This window comes from Python bivittatus, unplaced genomic scaffold (genome assembly GCF_059951505.1).
Source record: "Python bivittatus isolate LINGU-HERP-01145 unplaced genomic scaffold, Pbiv_v1 ctg000080_np1212, whole genome shotgun sequence".
Taxonomy (NCBI): Eukaryota; Metazoa; Chordata; class Lepidosauria; order Squamata; family Pythonidae; genus Python; species Python bivittatus.
In genome coordinates, this window is record NW_028277035.1 from 56,250,838 (window position 1) to 56,273,510 (window position 22,673).

Genomic DNA, 22,673 nt, shown 5'->3' on the forward strand with positions numbered 1-22,673 from the left:
TTCATGCACAAGAACTTGACCTAACAGTATAGCACATCCCTGACTATTATTTGTATAACTCTTGAGAAAATGAAAGGAATTTATTATATTTTGACAGCTGTTATATCACAAGGTTCACTGCTTGTCCATAAACCATTATAGTTATAACTTATACTTGTTCTCTCCCATGTTTCCACATCTTTAAAAGCAAGGAATAATAATGCCTTTCTAATTAGGGATGTACTGGCAATTATTTAATTGCTGTCTGCAAACTCTTTGAAGTTAAAACACCTGCTTCTCCTTGGTCTTGACAAGACTGATTATCTATATAGGCTGGGCAAGAAGAATGTCAACCATACCTTATAGTTCATTTGTACCAAAGTGGAAACCCATAAACTGAAGCACCCCCAAATAATGGAGTCTAATTATAACTCAAGAACTAATTCATACTAGAATTATCTGGAAGCACTCCTTCACTTGCTGCAGCAGAGAGGTGGAAGACAAGACCATTCATGGGGCTCCATTGGGTTACCCTCTCCTTCAGCAGCCATTTCATCAGGCTGGAGCACAGGGAGAAATGGGACTGCAAAGTCACCCCATTATCTCTGCCTAGACACTGAGCTCCATTGACTTCCCCTCTCACTCAATTCTTTCAGTTCAAACTGGGTGTTGGAAATAGCCAGGGCTACTTACATCCTCCTGGTACCGCAGCAAAATACATATGGCAGTACTCAGTGTTCACCAATGACAACCTTGTCTTTGGCAATGGGGATACGACCTACTGTCTTCTTCATGTTTTACTGCATCAGAGGGGGCCCTGGTGGCTGTGGCTGGTTCTCTCCTCCCAAGTTCTCCCTCCCTTAAAAGGAAAAACAGTAGGCACTGAGTACTAGGTAATTAGACCTGATGCTTGATTGTCCTGCTTTCTCCCACCACACCACACCACACCCCACCACACCCCACCACACCACACCCCACCCCTCACTTTCCTTTTTCTTTTGGGTTTAGATTGTAAATTTGCAGATGGGAATGTCCTCTTGCTCTTATGCAAGTCTGTTCAATGAAAGCATAACATTAACACAATTTTATTAAATGATAAATTATGTCCTTTGTCAGATTAAAAAAAAATAGAAATTACCCCCATACTTAAGCTGAGATACTAATTATTAATTTTGAGCTGAGGAGGGGTGGAAAGAAACCTGTGGCCTGTCAAATACTTTTGGATCAGCGCTTTCATCGGTCATGCTGACTGTAACAGATAGGACTAGAAATTCAATATTCCTGCCCCCCAGGCTGAAAATGAAAAGACTGAAATATTTAGCTTTTGTGTGAGTCAGTATCTCCTAAAAAAACGTAAAAGAATAGCTACATCATGTACTTTGTCTCATTTTCTTTACATTACATTACACTTTTTTTACAGGTGTATGCCATAAGAAGATACATACATATTTTATTGGATCATAGCTTCCACATAATCTTTTCAGCAGTTAAAATTTATTGCATATTACTGGCAAACAAAGTAGGCAGATCTAGTCACAAAGCAAGAAAGCTGACATTCCATGAGTCAAGCAGGTGATCTGGGAGGATAAGTTACAGTGTTAAGTGCAAACATGCAGACCTCAAAGAAAAAGGGATGGTACTTATCACGCAAAGAAGATTCTGTTGCTCCGCTCACTGTTGTGTGCAAACAAAAGACTTGCTTTATCATTTTTAAACAGGTACTTGAAAAGGGAGGGAATCCTTTGCATATTTATTTCAGAGGAAATTTGTTCTCTGGGATCAACTTCCAGGAGACAGGGCATAAAATTTTAGTTCCAGTTTTCAAATATAGTTTTGTTTCTGTTGGGTGTCCAAACTTATTTGAAATAATGGTGTATATTTCTTAGTCAATTTTTCAGTCCTTTTCTCACATGTGATCTTTACATTTATAGTCTATGATTTGGATTTCAAGACATTTTTAAAACTTTAAAAAGGCGGTACATTTATGTGCATTTCAATAGAGGTTAAAGTTCTTGAGAGGGGATTTAAAAAAAAAAAAAGACCATCCAATGCCATATTTACATTTCCCCCCCCCCCCTCCAAAAATCCTTAATTCAACTTCCATCCTGTATGTGTTATCCAACTGGGATTTGAAAGTATGTTCCCTCCCCTCTCTTGAATTGGCTGTTGGATTTGCAGGAGCACAAGGTTCACTTTCAGTTCAACATGATAATTGATCAGCAATTATGTAGCAGGCAGGTGGAAAATAGGAATTGGGTGGAATTTGCCTGAAAGGAAAAAAGGATTAGAGAGCCCTGGCTGTATGTGTCAGCCTGTAGTTCCTTTCCTGTTTCTAACCTTGGGGTGGTAAAGTGATTGGTATCTCAATCCCCTGGGGGATTCTTCTGTTCTCTCCCTCCCCGCCCCCCCAACACACACACCCTTTCTCTCTTCTTCCTTCATGGGCAGATTATGTAATTTAATTTTTCAAACACTATCAGTTGTGAATTTAGCCTGGTTTTCTTGGGTCATGGAGGTAGGGGAGGAACAGCCAGCATGTCCCAAAGGATTTTAGCAAAACCAGTCCATACACTGATTGTGATTTTGATTTGGGGCATCACGTTTGAGCAATCTTGGCTCACCCTCTGATAATAGCTGCATAGTTTAAAGGGTGGATTTCAAAGCCATTAGAAATGTGCCCTGATGTGGCTTTATTTAATTGATTTGTTACTCAAGCCTGTCCCTACAAATGGAGGGAAGTCATATGAAATAACCACAGGAATATACTGTAGATAAATAGCAATGCCGGGCTTCTCGGAGGGGGTGGAAGGAGGGCTTCTATTTCACCATGAAAACATTTAAAGGTGTGACATTCAAATTTTGAGTTTATAGATAAGAGAATCGATCCCTCTATACAAGGCAAGTTTTGGGCATTAAAAATGAATGTTGTACTCTGTGAGTGCAAAAACAGAGGCATCAGCTATCTGAGAATTTTCTCCTGTTTTTTTTTTTAAGGTCTACTATTCATCCTACTATACAGTATATGAATGTACATTCCTTTATGCCAAAAATCAACAAACAGTAAAACCACAGTGAAACATTTACTAGATCAATAGTTCCTAGCCTTTTCCTTTATACACACTACTACTGTACATCATCACTGACAGCTTCCATGGACCACCACTTTGGTCTTCACCAAAGTTTGGCAACATGGGTAACTGCTCACCTGTTTTTAAAAATGGAAAATGAAAAAAAAAATGGACAAAATCATACAAGATTTTCCAACCTTATATAATTTAGGGCAGGTAGGTAGACAGATACTGTGGGCACCTATAACATGAATCACTGCAGTATCACAGCTTGGGAGCCATTGCACTAGTTGCTTTTGACTAATTCGTTGAATAAATATAAATGTACATCAATGTGGGCTGTTTTGAAGTCCTCACCATGCATACATTTTTGTTGCCTCTAGCACTTGGATCTTATACAATATCAGGAGTGACAGTATAAAGCCAGATCTAGCCAATAGCAGGAATAGGGCTGGTGCTACCTTTAAGCAGCAGATGGTCAGCAATGGTGACATGTTGGAGCTATATTACTGCATGAGCTGCCTCTGTAACTTAGCATAGAAAGCTTCCTTTCTAGACATGTAGTGCATGATGCAAGTTTAGCACCAGTTTTGAAGTAAGATTTAGTTATCACGCTCATCAGCTTCTGTATATATAAAAAGGAGAACCACGTGGTGCTACATGATTGTGGCAGTCTACAAATCTAATAAATAAAAACTGGGCTAGTTCAGGTTAGAAAAATGTGGTATTGCTATGGAGACTCTAAATGGTATGTCCATTATCCATACGGCAACTGTACTACACGTTACATGTCAAAGGCAGGAATCTTTTCAGAAAAGTAACATGTAGATCACTGATGGAGGGATACCGTTATCCAAGCCAAGGCCCACTTTTGGCCTTTGAATGGTGTACCAGGGTCTTCACTTCAAAAACCCAGTTTGGTGTAGCGGTTAAGATACTGGAGTAGAACTGAGAGAGCGTGTGATCTAGTCCCCCCTTAGGCACAGAAGCCACTGGGTGACTTGGGCCAGTCACTCTCTCTCAGTCCAACCCACCTCATGGGATTATTTTTCTGGGGAAAATAGGAGGGAGCATTATGTACACGACTATCAGTTGTACAAAGTGAAGGTGGGATGTAAGTCTAATAAATAAGTCAACTTCAATCAGAGTCACCCAGTTATAACACCTTCACCACTAGACTGGAGTGGGGGGGAAGCAACCTGCAGACCAAAGGCTCCAAGGATGGGCTGCCATAATTTGATAGAAAAATGCCCAAATTTGAGCACATTTTTAGTAAGCACTTGCTAAAAGAAAAAGAAGAAACAGAAAAAGGTTATCTGACGGCCCAAATTTGTTCTCTGGGTCTTTTTTCCCCCAAGGTTCTTGAGAGGGGTCTGAAAGCAGAAGACATTTCGATGGCAAACTGCTGAAAATCCTATCCTTAAGACTCTGAAGGAGCAAAGCAGCGTTTCATCCCCACCCTTTCTTTAACGTCACAAGTCCCTGGACGGCTTTCTGTGGCCCTTTGGAAGGGCGGGAATTTGCCCTGCAGCCCTGAATCTCTCAGTGTCGTGGTCCTCTGCCTTAGACTACTATTTCCCAGCTAATGTACCTCAAAGGATTATGAAGAAAAAACTGAAAAGGGACCTCAGGGAATTCCATGAAGGAGGAGCAATGCCTACTCTGACATTTATTTATCACTTGTCATAAATAGAAGAAATGAGAAAGGCTACGTTAAGCATCTCTTTTTTCATTATATGCCATCTGAAAAACAGCTCTCATCATCCTGCTAGAATGTATTTTTATTGATTTTTTTTAAAAAAAATCATTTACAAACTCTGTGCCATATATTGTTTGAGGAACTAAGATTTTAATAGAAACAAATATTGATTTATAGGTTTGTTTTTTCTCTTTCTCCAGTAGATTAGCAATGATTTCACTTAGCTATTAAGAAAAAAAAAACCTTCTCAAAGATTAAATGCAGAATCTCCCGAAGGCGAGGCTTACTTTAAGCCTAAGTATTTAAACTATAAAGGAACTGGAAAATATTAAAATCTCTATTATTTGCGCATTAGAACATAAAGTCTTGCGATCAAATATATGGAACACCATTCCTTTTGGGGGAGGATGCTTTCATTTTAGTAATCAAAAACGCTTCACTGACTAATTGTGCATCTTATGCAAGTCCTTTAATATTATGGTGTCAATTCTATAAGAGATCTGATTAAAGACGCTCCATTAATTCCTGGCAACCATGGCCAGGGGCAAGGAATGTTCTTCTTCCATTCCTTTCCCATTGCCAGATCAAGGATCCTGTTCCAACAGTAGTAAAGGGATACAAGGTATGGAATACACTTTTCCTGCCAATCTTTCTCAGTTCTCTTCCCACATCCCCCCACCCACCCCTTTTATAAGCCTAATTGGGAAGAGTTAATAAAGTCTATTCCTTCCAGCTAAGAAAGTGACACCGTAATAAAAAAGTTGTCTTTTTCTTTTTTTTTCACCATATTGCAAAGATCATAAGGGCTGCCCTCATCTGGGAGAATGTCTCATGGAATCCTGTGGTTAGATATGGTTAGTATTCTGGTATAGATTTTATGCACATGTAATAGGTGAAAAGTTCTAATTCAATCTGTTCTAATAATAGAATTATACTCTTACTATATTGGGGCTAAAATATCACATTTAAGGTGTGAAACAGTCTATAGATATATCAAGAATGTGTGTATAGGCTTTGTTTGCATTACTCTCTTTGCATCACATCTAAAAGAAAAATCTCATGCCACTTATATACAGGACACAGGTCTGTACACGGAGGTACTTTTTCAAGTTGTTATGAATAAAGAACATTGTTTTGATTTTAAAGTAAGTTATTCTGACCTTACTCGATATGTTTCACTGCTGTTCAAATTATTCTGGAAGTGTTTTGAGGTTAAAACAGTTTTATTTCCAGTTCGGGTTAAGAGTTCTGTATTTCAAATGGGGTCATTTTATGCTTGGAGCGCTCCCAGAATTGGTGGAACAGTGTTAGACGCTTTCTGTAATGTCAGGACAGCTGGCACAGAACATTTCAAACCAGAATGGGGTGTCTTCAACATATCTTGCATTCAAAATATTTCACACATATCTATATCAAATATGTGGAAAAGGGAATGGAACCCAAAGGCATTCATAGATATTTAAAAACAATGCCTGGAGGGGAGAGAGTGCCACTTCCCACCCCAAATGTCTATCCCTGATCTCTCATATTGACAGGAATCTAATGTTTTTGTATAACCAAATTCAGATGAATGTCATTACTGTCTCTGTGGAAGTTGAAATCCTGTACAATCAGGGTTCCCAATTATGCAGAGCAGTGCAACTGTGTTGGTTCAAACATGGTTATGCTTTCACTCCAGGCCTTCTGCTCCAGCATAGGATAATGGGCTTGACCATGTCCATCTCTCTTCCACGTTGCTGTTTTCTTAACATTAACTGACAGAGTTGGACATCCAAGGAGCATAGTACACTGTAGTGTGATTAAAAGTCTCTGCTTTGCCTTACCATTTCATATAATGTGGGAAAAGATTATTCTCCTATCTCCTATCCATGCAGAGAATGTGTGTTGTTTCTTTTATTTTGTTCTTCAAATGAGGATATGTCTGTGATGGGGATAATTAGCAATCCAAAGCAGGAATATTGAGGAAAAAGGACAAACATTAAGGACAAGCTATATGAAAACAACCTTACCGTATAAGAAAGTTTATGATTCTAAGCACAACCTCTTGAGCTCATAGTGGCTGTTTTGTAATGAGGGATGAGAGTGATGCAGGTGACTGAAAGAGAAGGAGGAAAATGCTCTGCTCTATTCACAAGGCCAAATTTCAGCTTGCTCAGCTTCATTACATTCAGAGCAAGTAGCACGTGTATGTAATGGCAGACTTTGGCCTAAATCCAGGAGACTGATTACACGGTCACCAGAGCTAATCACAATCAACCGTGCCAAGAAATTAGGTCATCCTAGTCCCTAACTCAATAGTAGTATGTACCTCAGAATGATAACAGGGGCACTGCCAAGACGAAGCAACACAACACAGAACGAAGGCAGACATAAGCCCCATACTTTAAACTCAATAACAAGGAAGATAGGGAAGCAGGGAAGCTGACTTAAGGCGCATCCTCCCATTCTCCTAATTACAGCACAAACATGAGCTGGGAACTATTTTTATAGGCCATGTCCTCATGAATTTGCCTTGGTCTCATCCTAGCCCACAGCTAAGGAAGCATAAAGTCATCTCTGGTCGTTCCAGTTTTTAAAAACCATGTTTTTCATCTTCTCCCAATATTGTTTTTGCCATGGACATGATCTAGGACATTTCATTAACAATGTGCTTGATGACAAAGTCAGAGACTGGGACCTACTGGCCACTTTAGGCTGCTACAGACATAGCCTTTGTTCTCCAGTCCATGGACACTATTTTCTGGTGCTATTCTGCTTTAGGGGCAGGTTCTCCCCATTTATCCATCAGATTTCTGAACTAATCCTTGGCTTAGAGAACTGGATCAGGCCAAGTAGCTGTTGACCAGTGATGTCAGCAGGAGTGGGGCTTCCAAGGTGCAGCAGGATTGAGAACTGTCTATTGTTTCAGAGCTCAAGCTCCCATAATGTCATACTAAATATTAAACATGAATACCCATTAGTAACATTTATTTGTCAGAGCCCTGGTCACAGGAGAAATGTATAGCTTTTTACTCACCAGGTCTTCAATTGCACAGATCAGCTCTATGCAATTGAGAGAGACCCGACAGGTAAAGAGTTGGCTCCCGTCTCTCTCTACTTCTGTGATTGGAGATCTAGTGAGTTAAACAGCGGACAAACATGGAGGGATTAGGATGGTAAAATGGGAGAGATCCTACATCCTCATGGTTCCCTTAGGGGCTGTTTGGGCTGCTTTTAAAGACAACTTTAGCATTCCTTCAGAAGAGTGTATTTAAAACTAACTCATGAAACAGCTAACAGGTGTGGGGAGGTGGAAGTTTTAAGGTGAAGAAGGAAGGGACTCTGCAATTGCACCAAGCAATTGTGCCATCCCACTGTCAGCTGTTAGGTGGGCCACTTTTAAAGATGGCTTCACCTCTCTTCTGAAAGGACACTAGATCTATATTCAAAAACAGTTAAGCTCAGAAGAGTGCTAAGCCCATGCTTAAAAGTATTTGCTACCCTGAAAATCAGCTGCTAGCAAAGAGCTTTACTGGGCAGTCCCTGCCCACCCTGTGGGATCATCTGTTTTGGCACTAAGTTTTAACAAGTGATTAAACCTATGGGCCTAACCATCTATCAGAACGTGTCTCCTCCATCCACCCCAGCTCCATCCCACATTAGGGAGAATGATACGTGATTGTTTTCTGTACGATGAAACTTGCAGGAGGGGAAATGAAGCCAGGGGAATCTGCCAATCACTTATCTTAATCAGTCCTGCATCAGACTGAAATGACAGCACCATTCACCAGTTTCATTACTGAGGGTTGGGGTTAGGGCTTGGCCAGTAGGATAGCAAATTATCTGCTGGCCTTAGTTTTCAGCCAGCTCAGGGACAGGTGGATTGCATATTAACATGGTCTGTGCTTTAAGACACTGTTTGGTTCACAGTTTCTGTGCAGCAAGTGTCTTTGGCCTTCTTATCCAATTTCTGTAAACTGAATGATGTCCTTAGAAGGTGTTATCACATGGTGAGTCCTTGTTTTCTTCTACAGGAAAAAATGGGTCCCACCCCATTGCCAGTAGCCCAGGATACACAGTATTCTTACTTAAGTTATCCCTAATTTATCATTCCTGGGCCAGTTAATAGAGCAGATTTTCCTGAATAACATGGGTAATTTGGATCCAGTGCAATCCAGTTTTGGGCCCAATGTGATCTTAGTCACCCTGGTAGACAATCTTTTCTCTGGAAGTGGGAAAAGAGGCAGGTAGCGAAGAATGGGAGGAGTTCCCTTTCCTGTTCCTTGTTTCCCCACAGAGTAGCAAAAACCAGCTGCCTCCACCTTCATGTGAAGGTAACAACTTTGTTGGCCTTGTTTTTAAGATGCAACAAAAGGACTGCTGTTGGGGCAGAGGTTTTCCATCATCAGGGGTGTGGAGAAGAACCCAGTGTGCAAATATGTTGATTCTGCAGCAGTATACCATTGATGCACCTATATAGTGCCTCTCACTGGAGTTAAGTGAGATTCATATTTCAAATCTAGAAAGTGTTAAACCCAGCAACCTCTTTCACTTCAGTTTGCTTTCATGGATAGACATATCATTCTCTGCTGGTATGAACCAATTTCCATATTAGAATGTTTCTGTTATGACAGCCATACTGGAGGTGTGTTGACTGAAAGTACCACAATGTTTCCAGGTGAAGAAGCACATTTTTTTGCCTTTTATGTCTACACAAAATTATCCTGGGGAGCTATGTGGTTAAACACAGTTACTTTTTTCATAAAACTGAGTAGAATGTCTCAGTCAGCAGCGATGAACTAAATCGTAGGTAATTTCAGTCCCATCATGTAAGTTCCCCCTTTCATAATGCGTTCCAGTGATAGATAAGCATAGATTTTCTAGAACAGAAAAGCTGCCTGAAATTTATCTCCTAAACAGGAGCTTTTGTTGACATTGCTGAGATATTTGTATTCTGTCACTGGATGGGACTGTATCTGTTGGTTCCAGAGAGGTTCATCCAAGTTGATGTCTGTGCATTTGAGAGAGCATTTTTGCAGTAGCAAACTTCCCAACCCTTCCTTTCAAACTCCCAGTGAAGGAAAGTTTTGCCTGTGCGACTTGTACAGGGAGACACAAGGAACCATGGCCATAAGGTCAAGATATCTGTGAGTCTCCAGAACATGGCAGAAGATATATTAAGTAAAAAAAACTAAGCCAGTGGACATTAGTGTGGGAGGTTTCTTGTCTTGGGTTTATCAGCTATTTGACCAAAATCTTATGCTTCCTTTTTCATTAAATGTATAAACAATCTTCAATAGTAAGTGGTTAAGTTTGAGCTCATTTGTCTTACACAGTCATGAAATATTTTCTCTTGCTCATAAATTACAATTTTAATAATCCAGGACTTTGATTACTCTATGTGGTCTGACCTGCATTGTAATCTAGGAGAGACTATTTGATACCATTCCAAAAGTCAGTTCCTCTTGTATATGTTACAAGATCACAGTCTGGGGTGTGTGTGTTTTACTGGTAAACAGTATCATAAATGAAATTTTTTGTCACCTATGCTCCACTAAAAAAAGTTTTTCCACAAAGTGGTACTTCTTTTTTTCCTTTGAAAAAGATGAATTTTAACTTATAGTCATATATCTAACTCTTTTTTTTTTTCAGATTAGACTGGATATGTCATTCAAAACAAGGCTTCCATTTCTCCCTACAGCTGAGATCACTGAGTTGAGTGTGCAGAAACAAACATTTTGGATATGTTTCAAGGTTAAATGAAGTTCCTTGGAGTTTAGTGTTACTTAACCCACTTTCTATTAGTGTGAATCATTGCATCATTCTTTAACAAATACAAAAGGCTTGAATGGAGAAGGCTGTGTGTGTGTGTGTGTGTGTGTAAGAACTATGCTTATCTGAGGGCCTTTTCCCATTAAGACCTAACTGCAGCTCAACCATGCCCTGGCAATATCATTTTTCTGCATAACCCCTTGATATTGCCTTCATCTCATTCCCAGATTGTGGGCGAGACAGCTGCTCTGGCATCTACTCCCTTATTCTGGGACCATTCTATGAGCACCCATCCTTGTCTTGAAGGACAGTCAATTGACTGGAATGACTTGTAATAGAGGCAGGATACGGATTGGCAAAGAGGACAGCCAATTTCAGGCAGATATGGAGTTCTCATATCCTTCCTGTCTGGTCCAGTGCTTCAAGATTCCACTCTTAATTTGTAGCCCTATTTCTCTTTCTCACTGATTCCCACTTATGTACATTACAAATATTACAAGCTGGCAGTTCCATTAGAATGTGGATTCCTTCTGTCTGGCCAAGCTTCTCTTTCTTTCTATTTATCATAAGCTGGGTAGTACACCCAGAGGTTTTTTTTTTTTTAATAAATGATAAAAGATGGTAGGATGATTAATTAAACATTAATTAATAAAATCTGGAAAATAAAGTCAGGCAACCCAAATGTTCAGGAACATGTGAGTGCATTTAAAAAGACTACCTAAGTATATGCTATCTAAATCTGTTGCACAAATATAAAAAGAGTGTGGCAAGAATTAAAAAAACATTATTATAAAATTATAAAGGATATGGGATTTACTGTGAAATCTTCCCCATATATAAACCACATTGGGAATCTTGCTTTAAGTTTGAGAATATCTTGGAAAATTCTTTCTTGGTAATTTTGGATCATCTTTAACATTCTCCTAAGCTTCCCAGATAATATATGGTGTTGTGACCAAAGATATCCGGAGTGACCTATTCGGTCTCGTCCTCGATAATAGCACTCTTAGTCCCTCTAACATAGAGGGAGATGTATGTAATGCAGTCTTTTGTGTGCCTTGATGGCTATCACACACAAACCCCACGCAGGGACCATAGAGATTCAAAGGTATATTAACTAGTGCAGTTCCTTGCAAATTTAACAAGAAAATGGAACACCATTTCTCCAGAGATTAGACTTCCCTTACGGCTTTCCATAAGGCCCTAAAAACGTGGTTTTGCTGCTGAGCCTGGGGCCTGGGGGTGTGGTTGAGCCTGCATCATAGTTATGTTGACCATGTGGTTGATTTTATCTTAGCTCCCATATTTGTTATTTATTGTTTTGCTACATCTGAAATGGGCAGCCATAATAAATAAATAAATAAATAAATAAATAAATAAATAATCCTGCAAATCAGCCCCAATTTTATTAGGGAGTATTTTCTGTATCATCATCTTGCCTTGCCCACACATTGCATTTCTTGTTTCTTTCTCTCCCCAGCTCTTTGCAGCTTGAACAGTTGCAAACAGCAACAAGGAAAAACAATCCTTACATCATTGCTGCTTGCTTGGTAGGATTGTTGAGTCATCTGTAATAAATGACCTGTTTCATACCTTACACTAAGCCATAAAGGGGAAGAGGGGCTTGGCTCAGAGTTTGTGTGAATCCAGAAATCTGTGGCTTATTCAATAAACCTGGTAAAGAAAGCTACAGCTACATATGACATGTGAAACAAGGCATTTTCCGAGCTTGAAAATTTATGATAGCTTGGCTTCGCTGTAGAGTCACAGTTATAATGCAACCATTAACATTTCAAAGCTCTTCATTAAAAGCCATTCACTTAAACAGGCAATACGAAAAAGGAATTTAAAATTCACAGTAAGACTCTACTTTTGAAGACTAAGTTGGCTGGTTGCCTCTTTGACAGCCTTTCACCAGTTGGTGAAGACCTTCTTAGGGAAACATTTGTTTCACAGGGAATGCAAATTTTATCTGATGTTTTATTTTAGCTACTCAGTTTGCTTGCTTTTAATATGAGATTCCCATGCACTGTTTTTAATTGTTGCCAGCTGTCCATGTTTACAATGTAAACCCGGAAAGAGTTGGATATTAGGGTTCTGCAAATCCTTTCAAAAAGTCATTTCAGAATGCACACATAAAAAAAAGAAGAAGAAAAGAAAACTGCTTTTCAAATCATTAAAGCAGCCATGACTTTTCCCAGGTGCACAGGGCTGTTTTGAAAGTTGCTCCTTGCTGTCCTGGCATGTGTGTGCCTGCACAGCCATTTCACTCTCTCCAAACTGCTTCATCTTAGGGAAAACACAAATCTGTCCTTTACTAGAGGAAAGGTAGATGATATGAACAAACCTGGAGAGAACAGTAGATTGTACACAATCTTAAAAAATCCCTCATGATTCATAAAAACAGTAGTGCTTCTTTGCTCCATATGATTGTGCATCCAGATGTAGTAGTAAAATATTGGAATGGCTTCTTTGCCAACTTGATGGAAGCTGCCAAGAGAAGTGTAATGGTTTTATATATTACAGAGGCAGTGAGATATCATATAAGTCATAGGTAAACATCATATATAACTTTGTAATACATATTCTTTATGCCAGTGTCTTCCAACGTGGGGTTTCTGGATGTGCTGGGGCTACAACCCTCAGGATTCCCTAATAGCATAGACTGCTGGGCATCCTGACTGGAATTCATATACATGAATACCACATTAAGTGCTAGTGGTCCATTACAAACTGACCTTTCATTGGAAAACGAATGAAACATTACGCATGTTTCTAATTGGTCTAACCTGGTCTAAACTCAAAATCAGGACTGTTCATTTAGGAATGTGATCATAACCACTAGAGCAGATGTTGAACACGTCGCCTCAGCTTAATCCATTTTAGAAATTACAAATTAATTACTTTGTGATTTTTATAATTTGTTCTAATTTATTGCATTGTGTTATTTTTATGTAGCTCCTTTTTTTTCTTTTGTGAGCCACAAAAAGTTGGCTGGAGCCAGGCGGCATCAAAATTGAATTAATTAATTAATTAATTAATTAACGAAGCTGCTGACCCAGACCAGTGCCTTGATAATGATGTCATAGTAATTTGGATCTAAAGTTCTCAAACTGTAAACGTGGCTGAAAATTGCTTTGACTATAGTATTCCTTCCTTTCCAACAATTAGCATTATTTGAAGCTGTCAACTCATCTTTTAAACTTTTGAATATTTATAGCTCAATTAAGTTTGGTTTGTCTGGTTTTATCAGAGCGTCATTTCCTAGAGACTTCTGCACATGATTAACAATGAACTCTGCTACCTATTTTGATGATTAATGTTCTTACCTGTGATAAATTTCTGTTAGGTTATTACATGTAATGTGTCTTTATTATAAATGAACTGCAGTCATTGGGTTTGTTCTATGATACTGGGCTTTTTCACACAACTTCCTTAATATACATTTATTATTTATTACCACTGAATGTTTATAAATCACTGTAAACCAGAACTGTGATTTTTTTCTAAATAAACCTTTCATGACATGTTTACTATGACTGGTGAACCAGGGTCTCTACCCGTCCCTCCAACAAGTCACAAAAAGCCAATAACAAATCAGGGTTTGTGTTAGCAGGAGATGGGTAGGCAATTTTCAGGCTGCATGATATCCCTTGCACCCTGTGCACCAATGACTGAATTTTGGCAGCACATTTTATCTTGTTTTCAAATTAAGGCAATGTAGCCACAAGTATCAGGAGGTAAGTCCACATTCCACTGTAACCCCCAGCTCACAAAAAACTTTGAAAAATGGACCCCAAATCTGTCTGCCCCTTAGATACTGGAGAGAGGTTAATGGTGAGAACAGGTGCCTTCCAGAGGTCTCTTGCTCCTATTCCCACTTTTAATAATTGTCATAAAATATACCCCACAGATCTTACTACATCTCCAGGTGGCCTTCATTCAGTCAGGAGGCTCAGTTTCACTGATCATTTAGGAGTTGCCTAATCCCCATGTAACAATAAATCAAGTTTGGATAACCTGATGAACATTTCAGTGGAGAAGGCCGCAGATTTCATGAGGGCACAGGCATAGGGGAGACTGGATTTGGGGACATCAACTTTTTTTTTTAAACTGTGATAGACCTATTTTATTTATTTATTTATTTGTTTGTTTGTTTGTTTGTTTGTTGGATTTTTCCCCTGCCCATCTCCCCCACAATTTTAGGGTCTGTAGTGCAATTTTCATGTTTCCCATCTAAAAATAACAATAAGCTAAGTTGTTAGTTTTCAGCAATCATGGTCAGCAGGGGTCCCTAAAAAAAATAAATAAATAAAAAGTGGACTTAGGAGCTACTTCAGACTGCAGACTGTTTTAAAAAAATAAACCATTTAAAATTTTTCTATGATTTATTTAACTTCTCCTGGTAGGAAGAGCCAAGAGAGAGTATTGAACAACATGCACACTTTTGGAATTTGATGTGCAACAGTGACTACTCTGTGTGCTGTATACAATGCCACTTCACTGAGTGGATTACTGTAGCCTAGACAATTCATAATAGATATACAGAAGGATTTCAAATTCTGTACCAAGAAAGAATCTTAAATTATATAGGAATAACCAAGTTGACCATAGCCTTCAGAACAGATCTTGCATGTGAAGGTCAGAGGTTCAAACCTTGGCATCTCTAGTTATTTCTGAAAAAGCTGTTGTCTGAAATCCTGAAGAAAGGCTGCTGGTCAGTGTCAACAATACTGGGTTGGACTCAGGATAAGGCAATTTCCTGTGCTCTCATGTCAGCTGAAAAGGAATGGCCAAATTATAGTGGGAAAAGAGCTCAATGCGTGTTCAGGGCTGTTTTGCTGTAAATAATCAGTGGAGGCATACTTTAGTGTTACAAGTTTTGAAAAGAAATTATGGCAATTTCATTCATTGCATTAGAAATTTCATTAATGTACTATTTTTTGTTTGACCTGATTTGAAAAACCCAGGCTATAGGTGCTTGCACATAGCTGCTAGGGCCAACAACTCTTAGGCTAAGCAGAATGTTTGACGTGTTACTTATTGTTAAATTTCAAGCAGCATCTAGGCCCACAGAAAACTGACCAACTGTGGTGTCCATCTACCCTCACTGGTTCTACTACTTATCTAAAACTATTGTTTAGGCTGAAACAAGTCCACACTGCAATGCATATAAAAAAGAGCATGTAAAGGTCATCAATAAAGTTTTTCTTTCAGGACTGCAGCCAAGACTTGTACGAAAACTCATTTGTTCATGGATTTGGCAGCAAAGACTGACATGAGCATTTAACCATGGAGATTGTGTACATTCCTTGCAGTGTGTTAAATCTCACCATACAATGCAATTCAATAGTATATTTTGTTGAATTAAGTGGATCCTTGACACTTATGTTAATGTACGCCTTTACTTAGAAATATATAAACAGTTTTGTTATGGGTGATTTTTTAAAAAATCTGTAGTTGAAGTTAACACTTGAGTAAGTTCCTTTCTCTGTTTTTATTCTGTACCCAAGACTGCACGTATTTATTCTTAACGAAAAGACCACCTACAGTACCCTTCCATCCCATACCCTGAGATATCTCAGGGTATTTTTTACCACCGAAGTGTAACAACGTGGTTCCACAGCACTCATATGACCTGCTATGCCTTTGTGCATTTTTCTTTTTCCAAGTTCTCCTCATGGGTTTCTTGCCAACACCTCACCTTGAGTAATCACAGTCGGAGCCTGCCTTCTCTTCGCCCATGGAATTTCTTATGAAAGTCTCTGCCACTTCTTCCTCATTTCTCAAATTCCCTTGCAGTACATTCTTACATTGTTATTATACTTCATATCCTAATTTAAGTAAAATGACCTTTTGCTCTTTCATTCCTCTCTTTGGAGATCCTCAGGCCCTGGCAGCGCTCTAAATCGAGCACTTTATTCTCCATGGCTGCACTTATTCCTTAGGTCACATTTATTCTCTGCATTGTGGTCCTCTATAAACTGGAAAGAATGATCTATGACTCCATTTGCTTCTGCCTTGAACTTTTCTTTTTATGTCCCATTTTTGCACACTGGGGATTGGCTACCTGTGATACCACATACCAGACTTCCAGGTGACTCCCCACTTCTTGCCCTCTTGACATACCTGTGGAGAGGACTATTACAGTATCTACAACTCTTACTGGGGCTTTGTTTCTAACCCCTACGTTGTCAGGAGGCAGAATTCTCTGCTTAACATTGCATTTGATGCTCTCTTTTCATGTATTTTTGAAGACTTAAAAGTTATACCTGAGTATGGATTTTACTGGGGTTTTTACTATACATTGGCATGAAAGCTTTTATCTATAGGCTGACTCATGCATATGAAAAATAAATACATCAATACTGAAATACTCATAATCTTTTTTTTTCCTTTACAGTTCTACACTGTATATAGTTTTGATACAACTTCCAGACTGTATAATCAGAGGAATAATCTGTATTTTAGCTTATAAAATATATTGCTGCAATATTATTTCCTCATTGCTATTTTTCAGCAGCAAAGCAGTGGCTTTTAATAATATTGTTTATATTAGAATAGAGCCATTTTTAAAGCTTGGCACAAAATATGAATTTGTTTTAACACATATTAAATAAGTCTGCATTAAGTCTGCTCTGATAACAAGTATCCAGTTTAGATGTGACATCACTGACATCATAAAAGCAACATGCAGTCTTTTAATTCAACCTGACCTGAGATGTCAATCCTTGAAACATTTCTCCTGTAAGTGATATTTCATCCTGCATGCAACCTAGACTTGTGATGCTGTCCACCCCTTCTTTAGTCAGGTCTGTACAATTTGAAAGCAGTGATGCACAGCTAACTGCTAGTGCATTGTGTTCAGTTCCACCCATCTGTGAATGATTTCCAGAAGTTGATTATTCCAGGATGAATTGTTTTCTAACCAAAAGTATGTGCAGGTTTGCGAAACTGTGGCTCATATTTGCTATTACAAATGTGTAACTGTTAACCAAGTGTCCAACTTCATTGATAAATTATTCTTCAGTGTACTTCAATTTGTACGTTCCACTGACTATGTTCTTTGATATTTAACAATACGGTGCTCATGCTTAAATGATATATGTGGTCATGAAATATTTGGAAATGGCTAGGTATATGAGTGTAAGCTAAGTCAGTTATGTTATTATGTTGCCTTCCTTAGGGTCTTGGAGGGAGGCAGGCAGGCAGGCAGGCAGGCAGGCAGCAGGCCACTGCTGGAGCTCCAGTAATTTGCAGAGATACAAACAGCCTCTTTGAAAGACTCTTAAGTCTGCTTATCCTCTGCAAGCATTGTGACATTTTCAGCACCTGGTTGATACTCCATTTCATACACCTTTCACCAACTACATAAATATTTTTTATCTAGTTTATATGTGCAACCTCTGTTCTTTGAAGATAAAGCCAAACTCAATGCAAGAACAATTGTACACATATTCAAAGTTGTATTTGAGCTGTTAGATCCATGGAGAGCACTGTTGTACTATTAGTAGATTCATGGAGAGCACATGGCAGCAATGTATCTTTGTATGTAAGAGACCAAGTGCCGACAGCAAAGAAATTCAGCAAAGAAAATGTTACAAATTTAAAAAGCAGACCTCTGTCCTGAAGTGTCATTTCTCTGCAAGCAAGTGGTTCTCAACTTTGCATCCTTTGGTCATGATTGCTGAGGATGATTATGGTTGTAGTCCAACAGTATCTGACAATATCTTTTAGACAGGTGCTGCTTCCTTGGGATTGTTTCTGCTGCTATATGCTCTCCATTGATTTTCTCAAATTCCTCTGAGAAAATGATATCTCAGTCTGGTTACATTAAACATACATTGCTTTTCCATAGCATAATTCCAAATAGAAGCATTTCATTTTAAAAAACATTGTCATCCTTTAGCTGGAAAAGTATTGAGACTCCAACCACTCACTGCATCAGTGAGGAAAGATGATTGGGAGATTAAAATCCTATTACTGCCCGCAGGTGAATAGCCCTTTGTCAGATAGTGTATTCCTTAATTAAAGCAGGGGAATGGACTTGATGGTCCAACTCTGTGATTCAAAAACCAAACACTTGTCCTATTATTTTGTTGGAGATTAAATATAAATTAATATACTGTAGCATCTGATTGCCTTTATATCTTCCTAGCTTCCTGTAGGAGCCTTAGAGTTTCCCAGTTGCTGGATCCCAAGGAGAGTAAATTATAGTGCAGTTGTTGAAAGGGAAAGGGTAGGATTATGGAAAAAGCAGTAGAGACTTCTTCTATGCTCACTGACAGGACCTCCATTGCATTTCTTGGAATCTTCCCTTCTCCCTCAGAATTACCCCTGCACAAAGTGGAGCCCCCCAACTTTGAGGAATCTGGGGAGCATTTTAGGGCCTAGAGACTTAAGGAGATGTGGAAACTTGCATTTGTCCATTCTGAGGACAGATACTGAAATCCATCCTAATGTTTTGTATTCCCACCAATTTACGTTCATTTAAGCATTCTCTTTCTCTTGCTTAAACGTAACTAAAAATTCAGACAAGCAACTCTGAACTCATAGCTGAACTGTCTGAAAAGCAAGTGCTCTGCTTATTATGTAGAGAGAGTTCATAAATATTAAATATGAGGAAAAAGTTGCAAATCTAGTTTTAGGAAGTATGATGAGTCCAAAAAGAAATCTTAACAAAAGTGAAGATGAATGTGACCAAAGGCAAACATGATACATGAGATGCTATTTCGAAAAGCAAAAGAATATAATTGCACTGAAAATAGACAGTGTTTTGCTTTAAGTAAGTTGACTGATCAGGTGTAGACGTGTGGTTACAGGAATTTTTAATTCATTAGAAACCATTATCAGCATATTTGTTATGAGTTATTTCTGAGCAGTATCTTGTAACAGATCTTCACCAAGGTTTTGTTCACATATCACATCATCATTTTATTTTAAAATAATGTTTACACCCCAGAAATTGCTTCATCTTTAGCTATTTCCTCTTTCTTTTGGTCGCCTTTCGAATTCCCATTATGAAACCGATAAGACTCAGGGTCGGCCCAAACAACCACGGGGAGGAGGCCTAGAAAGAAGGAAATACCTGCCCTTTTTTAGATGTGGTTCCCATGGAAAGAATACAGATATATTGCAGCCAGTGAAAATAATTAGAGTTAAGAATAATTAGTACAAGGTTTAAGGAACTTTCATTCATTACTTGCCACATCGCAGGTCATAACAAGATGTAAATCCAGCCAAATGAAATATTGTAAATTTATCAGTACAAAAATTCAGAAACATTCATAAAGATGATTGAATTCTCATGACATAATTGGGAGGAAAAATAAACAGTCTTGTACTCATCCTAGTGGGTAAAATGGAAGAGATGAGGCATTTTGTCTTAGAAACTTAGCTGGTATTCTTTCTAGTACTCTTTCCAGAATTCCAGTTTTTTTTTTCTTTTTTTCTTTTCCTGGTAGGGTAGGCAACATTTTTCACCCTTGGGGCAACTCTTTGTATTTAAGCCTTTTGGAGTGTTTGAGCAGTAATTTAATGATATCACTCATGTGGATACTGCAAAGTTTTCAGCCCATGTTTTATTAGTGCTTTGGGAAAGGAGGGATTGAAAGGCAAAATATGTTTTGCAAGTAAGGTCTTCTTCAAGTCAAGCTCAACTCTTGGTGACCTGTAGTTTTCTACAAACATGGTTTGCCATTACCTTCTTTTGGGATGCTTGTCAACTTTCTATGCTAGTCAACTGCCATAGTGTTCTCTGGTGGACTCCCACCATGTCCTAACTGGGGCCACCCTGCTTAGCTTCAGAAGCCAGATAAGAGACCAGATAAGTGGGATTAGGCAGCATATACACTTGCTAAACAATAAACAATGAGGGAGAAAAACAAGCCTTTTTTGCAGGGAAAGTAAACTTTTGAAAAACTTTTTTATAACTGTTGATTTCTCAATTTTTTAAAAATATTCAACTAAAAATGATGACAAGGGTTAAAATTTAAATATACAGAACATAAGGGATATAAGAGAGTGCAAGAGTACAAGAACCCAGTACTTCACCATCCATGAAATCTACTTCCTTATCACTTAAACCCATTGTTTCTTGTCTTGTCTTCTGGAACAACTCTGAACGATTATGCCATCTTCTGCATGACAGCCCTCCAGATACTTGACAACAGCTAACATGTCGCATTTCAGTCTTATCTTTTCCAGGCTAAATGTGTGCAGCGCCTCCATCTGTTACTGATACGTTTTTCCTTCCAGGCCCATTGTCATCTTAGCTGCTCTCCTTAGGCACTTTCCAGTTTGTCAATACCCTTCCTAAACCATAGCATCTAGAACTGAAGGCAATATTCTAGGTGCAGTCTGATCAATACAAACTAGAGAAGAATGATGACTTCTCTTGATCTTAACATTAAAGAAAGGTCATACTGACACTGATCATCTTTAGACTCAACTCTTATCCCTGGCTTCTTTTTGCAAGTCTAAGATGTGGCAGTATACAGAAAAACCAAAGAGCTCCTTTGTTTCTTATTGTAGTCCTAGTGTGTTATCCAGCTGTCTTCTGAGTGATGAATGTGGATAGTTATGGCCTTGGAATTCATATCTCTAAGCATGAGTCATGTATGGGTCATTGTAAACTCTATGCATAAGTCATTGGCTGATAAAATCATTTGTATTATATCCCAACATGGATAAGTCTGTTCTTGAGGTGCCAGTAGTGGCTAAGGTGCATGAATGCCTTTCAGTCTCTAATTCTTTTAATGATGTTGCCAAGATCCTACAGCCTGATTGAGCTATCATAGGAACTCTTTACTTCTATGGCTGTTAGTTGAGCAAAGCATACTGGAGGATGCTGGATTGTGTGCAGACTAGAGCTTCAGTGAGAAAAGTTGGATGCTGACTCTATTCAGAGATAAGTTATCCAAAAAAAAAAACCCTTGATCTCTAAATATTATCAATTTAAGGAAAGTTATTTACAATGTGAGTGCTCTGTTTGTCCAGGACATCTGTAGATGATGATTCTCCCTTCACTTGAGGGCTAAGAACATAACCTCCTCCCCACCACATCATTATCATGCTCCTTAATCATTCAGAGTACAAACAGGGATCTAATTTTTGGCCCACCCACTCTGATGGAGGGAAGCACTTTTTCTGAAGACATATAGAAGGGGGAAGGCCAAGAAACTCATTCTCTTCTTGGAGGGCAGAATTCCTGAACAAGTTTTTAGTTTTCCCATTTGCCGTCTCAGCCCTCAGAAGATGGAGGGTTAATTTCATATAATATTCCTCACACATATACAAAGTGTAAGTTATGAGTTACCACCATTCTTGCCAATAAGCCTCATTTGGAGGAGTCCATGTCCGTTGTTAGCTTGTTTTTATTCATACACTATTCAGGAAGTATACTTTGCTGAGATTAACATAAAATCATCGGTCTCAATGTTACAGTCATTCAACTTCTGTTCAAATATTCAATACTGGAACCCACCAGATTCAGGCTATGAAAAAAACCTAGTAGCAATCACTGTGATTCTTCTCTCATTAAATTATGATCACAGACAAGCAGAGACTTGCAAGTACTACTTATTCACTTAACTGAGGTCTTCCATCTTTCACAGATTTCATTAATAGAATGAGTCCTACCACATGACAGCTCATGCCATCTGTAAGCCATTCCCAACATGTTTCTTCACTTCATCCTCGCCAATTTCAGATTGCAAATGCTTTCAAGAATTCAATATTGCCAGTGAGTCAGGATGCATGGCAAGGAAACTGCTTCTCCAGTGGAAAAAAAAATAAAAGACAGGAGAAACAGATGTAGAATGCAAGGGGGAAAAAATGCCAGAGGAGGTTGCTACGTATCACTGCTGGTCTGCGGTCAGTGTCATATGAGTATAGGTGCAAAATAATCATTGTATGACTCTGCAATTGCACTAGTTGTGCAAAGTGGTTATAAGAGGAATCAACAGCATATTGAGCATCTCTGCTGAAGACTAGATGCAATGGCAATGCTCTTTATAATACATAGATTTATGTAAAATAAATCAAATAAGAATAATTCAGCATAAGGGGATATTTCAGCCAAACATGGTATGTTTATCAGTCCTTGTTGCCGTACAAGTAGAGTAATGCTCATATTACTTAGTAGTGATACTATTTTGCATTTTATTTGAAACCAC

At 38.6% G+C, this 22,673-nt stretch overlaps 1 long non-coding RNA gene across 11 annotated transcripts in view; it reads left to right on the forward strand.

The window, feature by feature from the left end:
• Nucleotides 1-22,673, forward strand: part of LOC148216712 (uncharacterized) — a 134,119-nt gene that overhangs the window by 56,473 nt on the left and 54,973 nt on the right. For 2 of the 11 annotated variants that reach the window (XR_015794869.1, XR_015794873.1), the window contains one exon: nucleotides 4,406-5,857. The exons of 8 other annotated variants lie outside the window; for them this stretch is intronic. This is a non-coding gene — a long non-coding RNA (uncharacterized LOC148216712). Of the gene's footprint in view, nucleotides 1-4,405; nucleotides 5,858-10,377; nucleotides 14,009-22,673 lie in introns of those variants that run through there. One more of the 11 variants, XR_015794872.1, reaches the window with a different exon arrangement.